Source organism: Lissotriton vulgaris, chromosome 8 (assembly GCF_964263255.1).
Source record: "Lissotriton vulgaris chromosome 8, aLisVul1.2, whole genome shotgun sequence".
In the NCBI taxonomy this organism is placed as follows: Eukaryota; Metazoa; Chordata; class Amphibia; order Caudata; family Salamandridae; genus Lissotriton; species Lissotriton vulgaris.
Window position 1 is genome coordinate 1435136305 of NC_141696.1, and position 16106 is coordinate 1435152410.

The 16106-nt window shown below is 47.6% G+C and overlaps 1 protein-coding gene across 1 annotated transcript in view; it reads right to left on the bottom strand.

Moving 5' to 3' along the window:
- The window catches only part of LOC147698894 (cell surface glycoprotein CD200 receptor 1-A-like), a 227196-nt gene that overhangs the window by 3521 nt on the left and 207569 nt on the right, over positions 1–16106 (bottom strand). The window lies entirely within an intron of this gene.

A 16106-nucleotide genomic window follows, 5' to 3' on the forward strand; every position in this document is an offset into this window, starting at 1 on the left:
TCACCAGGTCGTCTAGAGAGCTGGTGGAACCAAATTTGCACATAGTTTGAACAGTCATTTGTAAATCGTAAGGTGTTAGGACATTCTGACCCAAGTTTCTTAAAAGCAAGAGAAGTTGTTAATTGGGTTCTGGATAATGCAGACCTTTTTTGTAAATAATCTAAAGTGTCATATCACACAGCATCGAATGAATGGATGAATGAAATAATTAATTCAAGTTTTATAAATCACATAGTTTCCTAAAGGCATCCCGGTCCTGGAAAAGCATCACACCTCAGGGGAGAGTTTCAAAGGCTGGCAGTGAAAAACAAATGCTTCAGAATCAGAGCTGCAACTTCCATCACTTCTTATTTGGGCTCCTTCCCACCATGTCAGTTCACTTATGTTGACAGGATTAAATCGCCTGATTTTGCCTCATGCATCTGGCCTCAATTCAGCTTTATGCTAATTTTTATTTATTCAAAATGTCTCTGGAATATCACAAAAATCCTAGGACTCTGTTGAGTCTCTGATTGAAGCCATCACAGAAATCCTGTCATGCTGGTGAGTCTCTGCCGAAACTATTTCAGTCATCCTGGAGGACTTAAATTCCTACTACTTGCTGTTGTCTTTCTTTATAGCTCAGACCAAATAGTCTTATGATATTTTATATTTATTGCTCGTAAATTTAAATGTCAAGCAACTTTTCAGGAATTTTGCTTTAATTCTGCTCATAGTAGTCCTTTGATTTTAATGTTGACACTTCCTGCGAACCGTATGAAACACGTTTTATTTAATAACAGCCAAATGCATAGCTTCTGGCGTTTTTGCAGCTGGTGAGGCTAGAGATAAATATATAAAAATATATCTGGAAAATATAATCCTCCTCCTTGCCCCCAGTGAAATAATAAAAGAGTGTATTTTTGGTAGCACAGACTTGTACTAGTTCAGAAGAAAGACCGCTGAAATAAATGTATCAAGTGTTATTTGAAATGGCAAATACAAAATAACATATATGCATTGCTTAAAAGCAAAAGACAATGTTTGGTCTCAAAAGCCTACATTGCCATAGTAGTAGAAACATCTATTACAACGCAGTCATTACAACACACTACCTTTACAACGTGGCTGTTACAATGCAACAGCCTTTACATCGCATGCCATTACAAAGCAGCCATCACAACGCATGTCACTACAACGTATGCCATTACAACGCATTATAAGGTAAGTAATGGGGATGTTTTACGTTTTAGGGTGGGTATGGGTTTTGGGGTACATGGGAATAGTAATTTTTACCCCTAAACTATCCAACACTTGCCCTACTGTTGCACTCACTGGAGTGGGAATAGTATTTTTTTACCCCTAAACTATCCAACACTTATCCTACTGTTCCCCTAACCAGCCCCCCCTCCCAGGGATACCATCAAGAGCCTGGGCATTTGGCTGGACAGTGCACTAACCTTCGGCCACTAGCAGCCACCTGCATGAGCATTATCAGACTCATACGAAAGATCCTACCACTCCTCCCTTTCAAGGCCAGACAGATCATGGTCCAGGGTCTAATCCTCTCCCGGCTTGACTTCGGAAATGCCCTATACTTAGGAACCCCCGAATCCACCCTGAAAAAACTGCAGGTTATTCAAAACTGCGCTGCTCGTACCCTCTTGCGCATTCCCCGCAGGCAATCAGTGAATATTGAACTAAGAGCACTTCACTGGCTGCCAGTAAAAGATAGAGTCAACTTTAAAAGCATGTGCATCGCCCACCGTGCCTACTGGAGGAAAGGGGCAAATCCTTAATCACACCCTGATCACTCAATACCACCCCAACAGGCAGCTGAGGTCGACCCTTGCCTTCCAAGTCATCATTCCCAAGTACAAAAGAGAAAGAAGTGGAGGTAGAATGTTCTCAACAAATGCGGCAAGGCTTTGAAACTCCCTTCCACTATCTATCCGCTCAGAACCGAACATCCTGCTCTTCCGAAAAAAATGTAAAACCTTTTTCTTCAGCAAATAACCTCGACCCGCCTCACCCAACTGTATTCAGCTATAGCGCTAGGACGCCTGCGGGTAGCTATCGCGCTTTACAAAAACATATTCCATTCCATTCCATTCCAGTATTATGCGTTGTAATGGTATGCGGTGTAATTGTATGTGTTGTAATGGAATGCGTTGTAAATTTAGTTTCTAAAAATGCGTTGTTATGGCATGCGTAGTAAAATCATGTGTTATAATGGATGTTGCGATGTAAAAACTGTGTTGTAAAAGCATGCGTTTTAAATGTGTTGCGTTGTAACGGGCCCTATTCCATAGTAGTCCCTGGAACTGAAGGTAACTACTTTGGGCCTGATTGACAAAGGTAAATTACCACTTTTGAGTAAGTTTATGATTTTGTGCAATTCACAAAGCAATTTTATAAGTAGAATCTTTATCACTGCTAATCGTTTTATGTGTGGAGTCTCCACCATGTTATGTTATGTTAAAATGTGTTTGTATAGCGCACGGCTACTTAAAAAGAGTGTCCCGGCGCTTTCCACAGGCAGCTAAAGTGTAGAACAACATAACAAGAAAAACAGATTCCAAAGAAAAAAAAGAAACCCGCCTAAGCAGAGAGATTAAAAAGCCAAGTCTTCAGATTCTTCCTAAATTGAAGGAGATTGGGAGTACTGCGAAGTGCCAGTGGGAGCGAGTTCCACAGCTGGGGGACCTTGAGGCTGAAAGAACGCCCCCCAATGCGGGCCTTCCTCACACGCGGAACCACAGCAGTGAAAAGGGATTCAGAACGCAGTGAGCGAGCAGGGCGATAGAAAGCCAATCTCTTCTGCAGGTATCCCGCGCCTGAGCCAAACAGAGCTTTGTGCACCAGCGTCAGGGATTTGAACATAATCCGCTTCCGGATCGGCAGCCAATGGAGCGTCTGCAGCAGCCCAGAAGCCCGTGCTCGTCTATGCAGACCAAAAATCACGCGGGCTGCAGAGTTCTGTGCCACCTGCAAACGCTGGACCAAGTAGTCCGGAAGGCCTAAGAAAAGGGCATTAGCATAGTCTAGCCTGGATCCGATAAGCGCCTGCACTGTAATCCGTCTGTGCTCCGCAGATAGTAGAGGAAGAAACTTGCGGAGCATTTTCAGAATGCCGAAACAGGTGCCGGACAGGCCGATAACGTGCGCTCTCAAAGAGAGCTTGTTATCCAGCTTAACACCAAGGTTCTTGGCAACCAAGGAGGATTGTGCCGGGGGACACATGGCAGCCGGCCACCATTGCCGCCACTCGGGATCGATGGCACAGCCGAAAAATAGAACCTCCGACTTACTGGAGTTGGCCTTCAGACTATTCCGCTGGAACTAACCAAAGACCATGTCCAGGCAGTCCCGAATTCTCTCCCCATCAAATGGCTGATCTTTGCCACAAGTGAAGAGGAGTTGCGTGTCGTCGGCGTAGGACACGATCTGGGCTCCGTAAGCCTCCACCGCAGCCGCCAGAGGGGACATAAAGATGTTAAACAGCATCGGACTCAACACAGAACCCTGTGGAACCCCGACTCCCAATGGCGGTATCTCGGCGGAGCTCTGGGAGACCCAGACCGTCTGGCGGCGGCCATCCAGAAAAGATGTGAACCATCTGAACACCGTCCCCCTTAGGCCGATGTCATAAAGCCTGGCGAGAAGCGCCTCATGGGGGACGGTGTCGAAGGCCGCCGACAGGTCCAACATGACTAGCATGGCCTTGCCACCCACATCCAAGGTCTCCCTGATGATCTCTGAGACCTCCACCAACGCCGTTTCCGTACTAAAATTCGGACGGAAACCGGATTGGGATGGATGGAGCAAATTGTTGGATTCTAGGAAGCTCGACAAGACGCCATGTACATGTTTCTCAGTGATCTTGGCCAAAGCCGGGAGAAGTGAAATTGGCCTATAATTGGCCAAGACCTCGGCATCAAGACCGGGCTTTTTCAGGAGGGGGATCACCATCGCCCTTTTCCAGGTGCGTGGGACACTCCCCTCTCTCAAGGAGGCATTGAGGATCGGGTTGACCAGGGGGTTCACCACTGCCGCCATCCCAGCCAAAAATTTGGCGGGGCAGGGGTCGAGTGGCGAGCCAGATTTAAGACTGGCCAGCAGACTCCGGGACGCATCACTGCAGACAGGTGGAAAGTCCACCAGTACTGCCGTTGACATGGACGATGTTCCAAGTCCTGCCCCGAGGCCACAGCAACCCTCCACCGAGCTCTCCGAGAAGGAGGCCTGAATTGCCTTGATCTTGTCAGTAAAAAAAGTGGCAAGATCACACGCCCACGCATCAGATGATACAGGCGGGGGTGAGTAGGAGGTAGGGGACGTGAACTCCTTCACGATCGTGAAGATCTCCTTACAGGAGTTCGCCGACGCCTCAATCCTCCTGGCAAGGTATTCCCGCTTGGCACCAAGAATGTCACGGTGATAGGCCTTCACAGCCGACCTATAGGCGAGTTTAGCCTCCCCATCATATTGAAGGCGCCAGGCACGTTCAGCAACCTTACATTGGCTGCGAGCCACACGCAGCGCCTCCGTAAACCACGGCGCAGATTGCCGTATCGCCGTGGACCGAGGGGTTACCCTTGGGGCAAGATCATCCAACCTCTCAGTCAACCACCGCTGAAAAGCCTCAGTGTCTCTTTCCGGATCCCCCGAGAGAGGACAAGGATGTTCCGTGAGGTCCTGCTCCAACATAGCAGGCGTCACTCTGTGCAACGCTCTCGAGGCTGATCTGGGCACCGTGGGGGCGCAGGTGTCAGACCGCCCATTCTCCAACACGGAAAACCCAATCAGCCTATGATCCGACCAGAGCACCGGCCGCGTATCAATGTCAACAATTGGGACAGAAGAGAACACTTGATCGAGGGTGTGCCCTTTCTCATGTGTAGGCCCTGACACAAACGGTGCCAGGCCAAGCGGAGATGTAATATCCAGCAATTTGACCCCATCCGGATCGTCCGAGACATCAAGATGAAAATTGAAATCGCCTGCCAGCAAGCAGTGCTGTGCAGACAGCTCCAGCTCCGAAATAGCTGTCTGTAGGTCCTCCCAAAAGGAGCCCACCGGGCCAGGAGGCCTGTAGACCAGCAGTCCCTTAAGCGCTTGACCCGGAGACAGTCTAAGCATGAAACCAAGGGATTCAGAGCCCTCGATGGAATTCACGGGAAGAACTGAGCAAGAAATGTTCTTCCTCACCACCACCGCGACTCCGCCCCCCCTTCCCTTAGCTCTGTCTTGGTGGAAAATGTTATAGGTTGGAGGGATAGCAGTAAAGATATCCGGATTGGACGCCTCTCCCAACCAAGTTTCGGTCAAGAGCAGACATAGAGGGTTTTCCCTGACAAGAAGATCGTAAATATGCAGGGCATGTCTTCCTACCGACCTTGTATTAAGCAGCAGACAGAGATGTTTCGCATGCGCCTCGGTTGTCCTAAGAACACTGCCCTGTGCCCCAGTAGGCGACCAGCCGCATGCCGGGCAACGTCGTTTGCCCTTGTGTCGACCGGGGAATACAGAGCGACACAAGCTAGATGTAGTACGCATGGCGCGAAGCGTCGCCGAGGTATAGTGAATCATCCTCACACACGCCTGACCGGAAGCCTCCGCCGCCCCGCCGCCTCCGGGACGCTGACGGGCGCAGACGGGCAGGACTCCGGCACGACTCAGGCTAAGCGAAGGCTAAGCGAAGGCGTCCACCTGCGCGTCCCGCTGCGCGTAGGGAGCGACTTTAAATAGGCTCTCCAGTGAGCCCTTGGCGCGCGAGTCCGCTCAAAGATGGCGGCCGCCGCCGAAAAACATGAGTGCGGACACGCCCCACTCGTAAAGATGCTACTCGTGAAACTGCTTTGCGGATCCAAGAGAATCCAGGAGAAGGCCCTGGACTGAACCATCTCCTTCCTCGCCGGCAGAACACAGAGCGACCGCCTCCCCCCCTTCCACTCCGAAGCCACCGAGATCATCTGGAGCGTACCCCAGGGCTCATCCCTCAGCCCAACGCGGTTCAGCATCTACATGGCACCGCTCCCCCTCGTTGCCAGACTGCATGACCTCAATATCATCTCTTACGCTGATGACACCCAGCTGATCCTCTCCCTCACCAGGGACCCCCACACAGCCAAAACCAACCTCCACGAAAGATTGAAGGCTGTCGCCGACTGGATGAGAAATAGTTGACTGAAGCTGAACTCGGACAAGACGGAGGTCCTCATCCTCGGACCCACCCCTTCGGCGTGGGACGACTCCTGGTGGCCGACCGCACTAGGAGCAGCACCAACTCCCACGGACCCCGCAGCCCACCTAGGGGTCATCCTAGACTCCACCCTCTCCATGACAAAGCAGGTCAACGCCGTCTCTTCCTCCTGCTTCAACACCCTCCTCATGCTCTGCAGGATCTACAAGTGGATCCCCATCGCAATAAGAAGTACGGTCACCCAGGCCCTCGTCAGCAGCAGACTGGACTATGGAAACGCCCTCTATGCAGGAGCCTCGGCCAAACTCCTGAAACGGCTCCAACGCATCCAGAACGCCTCCGCATGTCTGATCCTTGACATCCCTCGCCGCAGCCACATCACATCCCACCTGAGAGACCTGCACTGGCTCCCCGTCAACAAGAGGATAACCTTCAAGCTCCTCACCCACGCACACAAAGCACTCCACAAAACCGGACCAGCGTACCTCAACAGCCGACTCAGCATCTACATCCCCTACCCGCCAGCTCCGCTCCGCCGACCACGCCCTCTTCACTGTCCCCTGCACCCGAGGAGTGACAGCCGGCAGCAGATCATTCTCCCACTTCACCGCCAAGACATGGAACACCTTCCCCATCCGCCTACCGCAGACCCAAGACCTACTGACCTTCAGAAAACTCCTCAAGACCTGGCTTTTTCGAACAGTAGCAGCACCCCCCACCCCCTAGCGTCTTGATACCCTCACGGGTAAGTAGTGTGCTTTACAAATGCTTTGATTGATTGATTGGACTGCATAAAATTGTAAATTTACTCAAAAGTGTAAGTTAACCTTTGTAAATCAGGCCCTTTGTGTGCCGATGTGCACCTTGTGAAAGAACATGACCAATGGATGAAGAGGGATGGCAGAAAGGCCCTATAAGAAAATTCACTTTCATATATAATTTTAGAAAAATCTAAAGGTTTTGTCTAACAGAAGACCTAAAAAGAACTTGAGCTCTTCTAGTGAAACAGGATGCATTTCCTCACAAGATGTTTAAATAAGAAAAAAGACACAATTTGAAAGAAATGTGATCAAAGCATTTCTTCAGACTATTATATACTGACAAATTGCCCCCAGCCACAGGGCGACTGCATTTCACCATCGGGGCTAATAGACGACATGCTCTTGACAGACAATAGGGAGGCACCTATTCCCTACACCGCTGTGTCTGAAGATAAGGTCCATTCTCTAACCTTATGTTTTAAGCTTGCATAGCCTTGAAAAATGCCCTTGGGGCTATGCGCATGGGTGCAAAACATACATCATCTCATCTAACTACAATATGTCTGGATGATAGTTACCAACACAATGACATTTTCTAGTAAAAATGAAGAAATAAATAACTACTGGTGCACAGCAATTGAACTTCCACTTGAATTAATTTTCAGAAATATAAAATGTAATGAACAATACAAAGCAAGGTTCTAACTTTTCATTGAATACCTTCTTTTTAAGATATGAGTAATTTGAATTTGTATTTTGGGGATTAGCAGCTAACCTTTGTGTGCTTTAGGAACAATTAGGCTCTGCAAACCTTAAGAAGGTGATAACCTCTGAGAATACCTGATTCACATATAATTAAAGGGGTCACTAAAGGTTTATTTGAGTTGAACCATCTCAATCTGTTAGTAACAGTAAAAAGTACAAAATGTACTGTTGCAATAAACATTGACAATCACTCTAGAAGAATGGAGACATATCAGCCTCATCCCATCGTTTTTTTCACCTATTTACCATCATTGTTTTACATTTTTTGTTTGGTTTGTGCTGTCAATGTAGAGACTGTGGATTGTTATTCGATCTCACAAGAGGTATTTGTCGGAACCTGGCTCTGTATATATTATCACAAAGTGTGCTCAGAGTTCAGTGTAACCCCAAAGGTACGCAGAGGTAAACGTAGATAGCACCTTACTCTCTATTTGTGGTCATGTGGGTGAGCAGTAAGGCTTTATCAGAGGGTAGTGTTAAGCATTTGTTGTACAAACTCAATCAGCAAATTATTGTCACACACTCAAAGACTGAACTTCAGACCAAAAGGTTTTGTATGAAAATATTCTTTTAGTTATTTTATTTCCTAGAACCAAACAAGCCTGGCACATGTGAGTGATTTATACTTTGCAGTAATAATACAGTTTGAATTGCAGTTGTATATATACTTTGGTTTGATTACAGTGGAATCATGGGTAATGCAATGCTTTCGAATATTGTACATATTCTTTGTATTGGCTTTTCAATAGGATGTCAAGTAGATTACTTCACACATTACTTTTCTTACACAGTGTAGTATACCTTGTAAGCAGGTAAGTAAACGTGTTTTGGTTATTTAGTTACAGTTTTAGAGGCTTTTATAGATTTTCCAACTCCAAACTTTTTCACAGAAAACAGTCAATGTTATCCTATGGGAGGAAATAGTTTTATCCGTTAACAGTAAGTACTGCAGGGTCGGGATGAAGGTCTCCTGGGTGCGGCCACCACTTGAAGAGGTAAGTTGGGATGCTGGGTGTTGGCTGTACACCGTGGGTTGGGCCACCCAAGGCCGTGGGGCATTGGGTGCAGGGGTGTCTGTTAGGGTCGGATCTTCTTTCCAGCCCCTGGTTGGGGGAACCTTCCGAATTGCGGAAGCAGGCATTGGTTGGAAGCTTGAGGCAGGTCAGGGATCACTGGATCTCGGGTCTGGATCGCCGGGGAGACCTCCTTGTGGTGTTAGGCCACTTGAACTCCAGCCGTGGGCGATGGGTGCAGAGTGGTGCAGACTCACAGATTTCACCAGACCTGGAGTCTGTTGGTGAACAAATCCGGTGTTCACGGGAGACAAAGTCTTTTCTTTGAAAAGCAGGGCAGGTCATCAGGGTTCTTGATGTTGCTAGCTGCAGGACACACCGGAGTTTCGCTTCTGCAGGTTCAAGGTGGGTACAGGCCGGAAGGGCTGGGGCCAAGATTTATGGGCGTCCTCCTATTCTTAGTTTCGGCACGGCTGTTCGGTCCTTCTTTTTCTTTTCTTCTTGTAGTTTCTGGTCTGAGAAGGCAAGGTTCAGGGGTGCCCCTAAATACTAAATTTAGGGGCGTTACAGGTAAGTAAAAGGTGGGAACAATGCATCCCTTCCTTGGGGCGGGGACTGAGAGTTGTGCTTCACCTCCCCACCCCCACCTGAGGGGTGGTGTTGGCAAAGGTGGGCTTACCTCTCTTCCTGACTTGTTTTTCCTGACGATTCTCCTGCCCAAAGTGGGGGTCAGAACCGGTGGGGTCCAGCTCCTGAAAGCAGCAACAGGCCTGGGGAAGCCCACGAAGGCGGCAAGCCTTTGAAGCTTCCCCTTCGTGGACCCTGCCCATCCTGGGGGAAGAGGCTTTGCACCTCGTTCCAGGATGTGCATTGTTTCATACCCCCAAGATCAGCAAGCTCTCAACCCTGGCATCCAGAAACATGTCTGGTGGTGGCAGCTGGCGAGCAGCCTCTCAGCCTGGACACTAGTGGTAGGTCATTTTTCAGGGGGCATCTCTAAGATGCCCTCGGTGTGCATTTTTTATTAAACCCCACACTGGCATCAGTGTGAGTTTAATGTACTGAGAAGTTTGATACCAAGCATCTCAGTTTTCAGTAAAGCCATTATGGTACTGTGGAGTTCATAATTGCAAACTCCCAGCACCATATACTCTTAATGGCATTACTGCACTTACAATGTCTAAGAATTGGCTTAGACACTATAGGGGTACAGGGCTCATGCACTGGTACCCTCCCCACTAGTATAGTGCACCCTAGAGGGGTGGCTGATCTGTGCCAGGGCAGTGGGTTGTGGGCATGGCACACAAGGATGTGTGCCATGTCGACTCTTCAATTTGTTCTGCACCAAAACAGGCAGCCTGCAAAGGCAGTGTGTGCGTGTAAAGGTACAGGGCCTCTAAGGTTGGCACAATACATGCTGCAGCCCTTAGAGCCCTTCCTTGGTCACAGTGCCCTTGGTACCTGTGATACCATTTACCGGGGACTGACCTGTGACCAGAGAGTGACAATTGGGTTTGGTCTTAAATGCAGTTTAAGGGAAAGAACATAGGCCCTGGGTACCTGATTGGCAGAAGCCCATGGCACACTTTGTCAAAGTACCGCAGCAGTTCAGCAAAAAGTGGGGGCAACCATGCAGAAAAGGGGCAATTTTTCACAGTATTGCTTTACCAATATTTCATTGGGTGCTTGGAAGAAACATAAAGAAAGGGAAGATAATGGAATATGAAGAATAGGGACCCCTGGTGGGGTAATATATGCTTCTAATAAAGGGCAGTATATTTTATATAAGATTTGCATACATTTGTGATTATGCATTTGCAACGCCAGGGGGATGTGCTGTACTGTGCCTGCCTAGTACAAGTGATCGGGACGCCGATTTATTACACACTGCAGCTCTGTGGAAGATGTGCGGGTGGCAGGGGTCCATTGGGGCTCCTGAATAGATACTTTTCATGGTCACTGCGGTTTCTTTGGTGGTGACTGGGGTCCAAGAGGAGATGGTGGGCCAGCTGATGTTGATGGTCGATGGAGTGGTTTCGGAGTCAGGTGTCTGGTCATTGAAGTTGTTGCAGAGGCCCTTGATCTTTAGGTGGAAGTAGGATCCAAGCCTGTTGCAGAGGTCCTGGGACAGGGTGTTGTCCGTGGTTTCTCTGGGGGGTTTGGTGTATTCCTGGATGATGCTGAGGAGTTCCTTGGCACTGCTGGTGTTGGCGAGTATCTTGTCCTGGATGAAGGTCCTTTTGGTGGATTTGGTGCGCTGGTGGTTGTCTATCATGGTGTTTTTGTAGGAGGTACGGTCTTTTGAGCATTTGCTGTTTCTCCAGTTCTTCTCGAGATGTCTGCAGATGCATCTGTATTCCTGGATATTGTCGGTGAATCAGGTGGCCTTCCTGGGGCGTTGTCTCTTGGGGTTATGCATGGGCGCAAGCTTATCTGCGCAGTTGGCGATCCAACTGTGGAGTTCTTTGGCTGCGAGGTTGGCGTGGGTTGGGGTGGCGGGGACATCGCGGTAGAGGGTGGAGTTGAGCTGCTCCTCTGTGATTTTGTTCCAGTTACTTCATGGTGGGCGGACTGCAAGTTTGGGCACCGTGGGCTTGTTGGCGTGGAAGTGTATGCAGTGGTGTTCTGTCCATGGGGTTTGCGTGCTGTGGCTGATCTGCATGTTGTTACCTCCTGCGAATATGGGGTTGAGAGTGTGTCCTGCCTTGTGTGTGGGGGTGGTGACGAGTTGTTTCAGTCCGAGGTTGGCGAGGTTGTCCAGGAGAGTGGCAGAGTCCCTGAGGTTGTCAAGGTGAAGTTGAGGTCTCCAATGAGTATGTAGTCCATGGAGGAGTGAAGTGATGAGGCATATAGTAAATCTTGATTTAAAAGAGAATTGTTTGCATTTAGTTTGAGCAGACCATTTGAAACTATTACTGGGTTCCCTTTTAAAATGTGCTCATATTCAACTGAAACGCCAAACTTGGAACATAATGTAGTAAATCTGACTCTTGTCTTCTCTGCAAATAATATCTCACTTTACTAAGTTTATGAAAACAGTCTTTAGCCACAAACTGGCATGTTGCAAAAAAGTAGCAATACGTTTAATTGTGGTCTCTTCTAATAAAATACATAAAGAATCCTATCCAAATTTGAGAGGCGGAACTTTAACACCAACCATACCTGGCATGTTCAAGACCATTCAACAGGCATTGAATATCTTATATTTTGTAAATTCTGCTAGCGGGTCTAAAAAGAACTCAGATTTGCCATGTGTGACATGAGGAACAATTTTTGCCAAATAAGACTTAAAAAAGGGTAAAACTGAAGTAGCTCCATATTTGTGGTAAAAATCTGCAAAAGTCCAGCAATATTACCAGCACTTTAAATGCGCTTGCTTAGCATAGCAAGCGCAGTTATGCTTGCTTTGCTAAGTGGGTAGTCACATCAATTAACTCCGTAAAGTATTCATAGAATTTAACCTACTCAGTTTTGCATTAAAAATGCTCTATGTAAAATATGGTTGTGTTTTTTCCGTAAAGCATAACCTTGGTTTTAGTTGCGTTAATAATCAATAAGTTTCTTTTACTGTAATTTTCCAATGTATGTAGTTTTTTTGTGAACTGATGAGGGTGTGATGCGAAATAAGCAGGTCTTGTGCATAAAGTAGAGAATTTACTGGTGCACAATTTATTAGCGGGAGGTATGGGTATATTTCATTAAAGACAAAGGCAGGTCATATATATACAAAGAGGACAGTAGTGACACCAGTATGCACCCTGGTTTAAAGAGAACAATAGTGGACCAGAACTCAACCATGTTTAAGAAATGTGTATGAACCCACCCTAACTGTCCTTTTATCCTGAGTATCTACTGTAACTTTTGCTCATGTGTTCATGTTATATGAATTCAACAGCTAAAGTAAATACCTGTGTATAATCAACTGGCAAGCTTATGCCAAAGAAGTCTACAATGTAGCACAGTTCGCAATTCACCACGAACTACCAGCCTTATTCATCAAGGCCAAATCGGCTCGCAAAGGGCCAGATTCTGAGAATCTGGCCCTTTGCGAGTGCGATTTTTGCATTTGGGATTCATCATCCCAAATGCAAAAATCGCTTATTGCGATCTCGCAATTTTGCGAGGAATTACATTTAAGGAATCTCTATTTGAGATTCCTTAAATGTAATTCATCATCCACATTTCTTTTGCGAATTCGCAATTTCTGGCCGCAATTTACCGCGAGGTCAAACCTCGCGGTAAATTGCGAAACCTCAGAAAAATGCATTTAAATGCATTTTTCTGAGTTGCATGTTACACACACACATGTCCTTTGGACATGTGTGTGTGCAACACCTGTGTCAAATGTCATTTGAGGGGTGCTACAGGGTGTCCTTTGGACACCCCTGGCACCCTTCAAATCGCAATCTTATTTGCGATTAGCAAATTGCTAATCGCAAATAAGGAATACTCCCCATTCATTCCTATGGGCCTTTTGGCCCATAGGAATGAATGGGGAGTTTTTCCTTATTTGCGATTAGCCATTTGCTAATCGCAAATAAGGAATCAGTAGGAATCGCAAAAAATTTTGCTAATCCTACATGAATCCCGTTTTGCGAGTCCTTAATAGCGATTCGCTATGATTCGCTATTAGGGCCTCGCAAAACGGGAGATTGATGAATCAGGCTGTAGGTCTGAGTTCAGCCCAACCGCAATTTAACGAGGTCAGATGCACTAAGCCAATCATTCCAGTCACAAATGTTATCTTTGGAATTGGTCTCTAAATTGTAAGTCAAAATCTTCCAATGTTTTATTTCTCAAAATCCTCCAGCAGGGCAAGGCTAGAAGTTGTACCTCAGCAAGTCTACACAAGGCTGGAAACCTTTACAGGGAGGTCCTGGTAAACCTGCTTTTAGCGCGGTGAAAATCTCTGAGCAGGATGAACCTAGTTTACTTGTTCTCCTTGGGAAAGAACACCCTACGGAAGCAGCAGCAGCTATCCTAGTCCTTTGGCAGTGTAAAGAATGAATAGGCTCAACTGCTAGAAACTACAGTGAAAGTTTATTATTTAAGGTCATTCAGCTCCTAGCTCTTCAGGACAGCCTCTAGGCACCAAGTCTCTCTCCAGCCAGGACCCTCTCCTGCAAGGCCCAGTGCGTAGTTGTCAATAGGGCCCTCCTGCAATCAGGAGTCGTTCAGCTTTTTGTGCCCCTAAAGCAGGCACACAGGAGGCTAACCACTTGAACTTTGAAGCTCAGTTCTAGTCGCTGGGTGCCAACAAGTGTCCTTGAGTTCAGCAGTCAGGAACCTGAGGTCTTCTTTCTTCCAACATGGTATGTTTTTTCTGGTGAATTCTTCCCAGGTACAGATATGTTCTCAGAGTTATTCTTTTGTGTAGGGGTTTAAATGTTGATGTGTAGAGTTCAGTTCTAGAATGGGGCATCTCTGATCAATTTAAATTTGCCACATCACCCCGCCACACCCGATTAATTCCCCTGCACTGCATTTGGGGGGTGAGATGTATCAGGGGTGAGCTCGTGGTCAGTCACAGATACTCCAGAGGCCTTAGCTCCTTCCCTACATTACAGAGCAAATTGGTTCCTTCCATCGAAACTTCAAGGGGGGGCCCGACAGTAAGTTATATGAGAGTTCTGGCTGTCTCTAATAGTTTCTCTGGTGAAGGGCCTCCCTTTGCTAGTCCATAAGTGTGGGTCTATTAGCTCTTGCGGATGTCTTCCCCACTTCCTTCCTCTCCCAGTAGCTTGTTAATCTTCTCCAAATGTTCCTACTGTGTGGGAGAGGCTTCGATCTACCTACTTAGCAGAGTAATTAACTTTATCCAGCAGGGTAGTTCAAAGTCTGAATCTCATTAGGGGCTAATTCCCCTGCAACATCCACAGTGCTTGAAGGAGTGCTAATATTATTATTATTATTATTATTAAAACAGTTTTGTATAGCGCGTGGTTACCCTAGAGCATCCCAGCGCTTCACCAAACAGAGTAACAGATTAAGAGAGAGAGAGGCACAGCGGTTTAACAAAAGAGAAAAGTTTTCAATTGTTTACGAAAACGCAAAAGGCATGGCTCCGAGCGCAAACCTAGGGGGAGTGAGTTCCAGAGGGTTGCAACCTTTACGGAGAATCTCCTCCCTCCAGAGCGGGCCTTTTTGACCCTGGGGATCATGAGTAAGTGTTGTTGGTCTGAGCGTAGTGTTCTACTTGCCTTATATGTGGTCACCAGCTTTTGAAGGGCAGGAGGGCCTTTGCCTTGCAAGATTTTATGTGCAAGGCAGAGAGAGTTAAATGTCACCCTTTCTCGCACTGGCAATCAATGCAGCGCCCTCAATGCGGGTTTGGCCGATCGTGACATAGGGATGTTGTGGAGCATTCATGACTCCGCATTCTGAACTTGCTGTAGTTTGTTCAGAGTGATCTCGGGGGCACCCAGATAGATTGCATTACTGAAATCTAATCTAGATATAATCAGCCCCTGGATCAAAAGCTTCCGAGATAGAAATGGAAGCAGAGGAAGCACTTTGCGCACCGATCGGAGAAGGCCGAAACAGACACCAGCCAGTTTGGTAGCCTGGGTCCTGAAGGAAAGATCTTGCTCCAACCAAATACCAAGGCTCTTGATCTCAGCCTTGGGTTTGTGGGGGGGGTCCCAGGCAGCTAGGCCAGGCAGACCGGGGGAGTGAGGGACTTTTCATCCCCATCAGCATTATCTCGGTCTTTGAACCGTTCAGGTTTAGTGCTGATTCCCCCATCCAGGTGTGGACTTTGGATAGGCAGGAATGTAGCACCTGGGGATTTTCCATGGCCTGGGAGAGGGAAAACACCAGCTGGGTGTCATCGGCATAGTTCACGATTTTGATGTTAAATAGAGCCACCACATCCTCCAAGGGGGCCATGTACACATTGAATAATGTGGGGCTCAGGGAGGAGCCTGGGGCACTCCACAATGGAGGTGGGTGGATGCCGATCGTGCGCCCCCTTCCCAGACCTGAAAGGTCCGTTCGCTGAGGAATGACCTGAGCCATTTCAGCGCTGTCCCCCTCACTCCTGCATCTGACAGTCGTTGAAGTAACACTTGATGGTTAACAGTGTCGAACGCTGCACTAAGGTCCAGAAGGATCACTGCCACTGATCCTCCTGAATCCAAAATGCAACGTGCCTCTTCCGCGACTGCCAGCAAGGCGGTGTCAGTGCCTTGACCCGGGCGGAAGCCTGTTTGGAAACTTCTCAGCACACCGTTGGACTCAAGGAAGTTGGATAGCTGGAAATTAACCAATTTTTCCGTGATTTTAGTGAGTCCCGGAAGTAGCGAGATGGGCCTGTAGTTCGCCATGTCAAGGGGGTCTAGGCTATGTTTTTTTAGGAGGGCTTTTACTATTGCACCCTTCCAA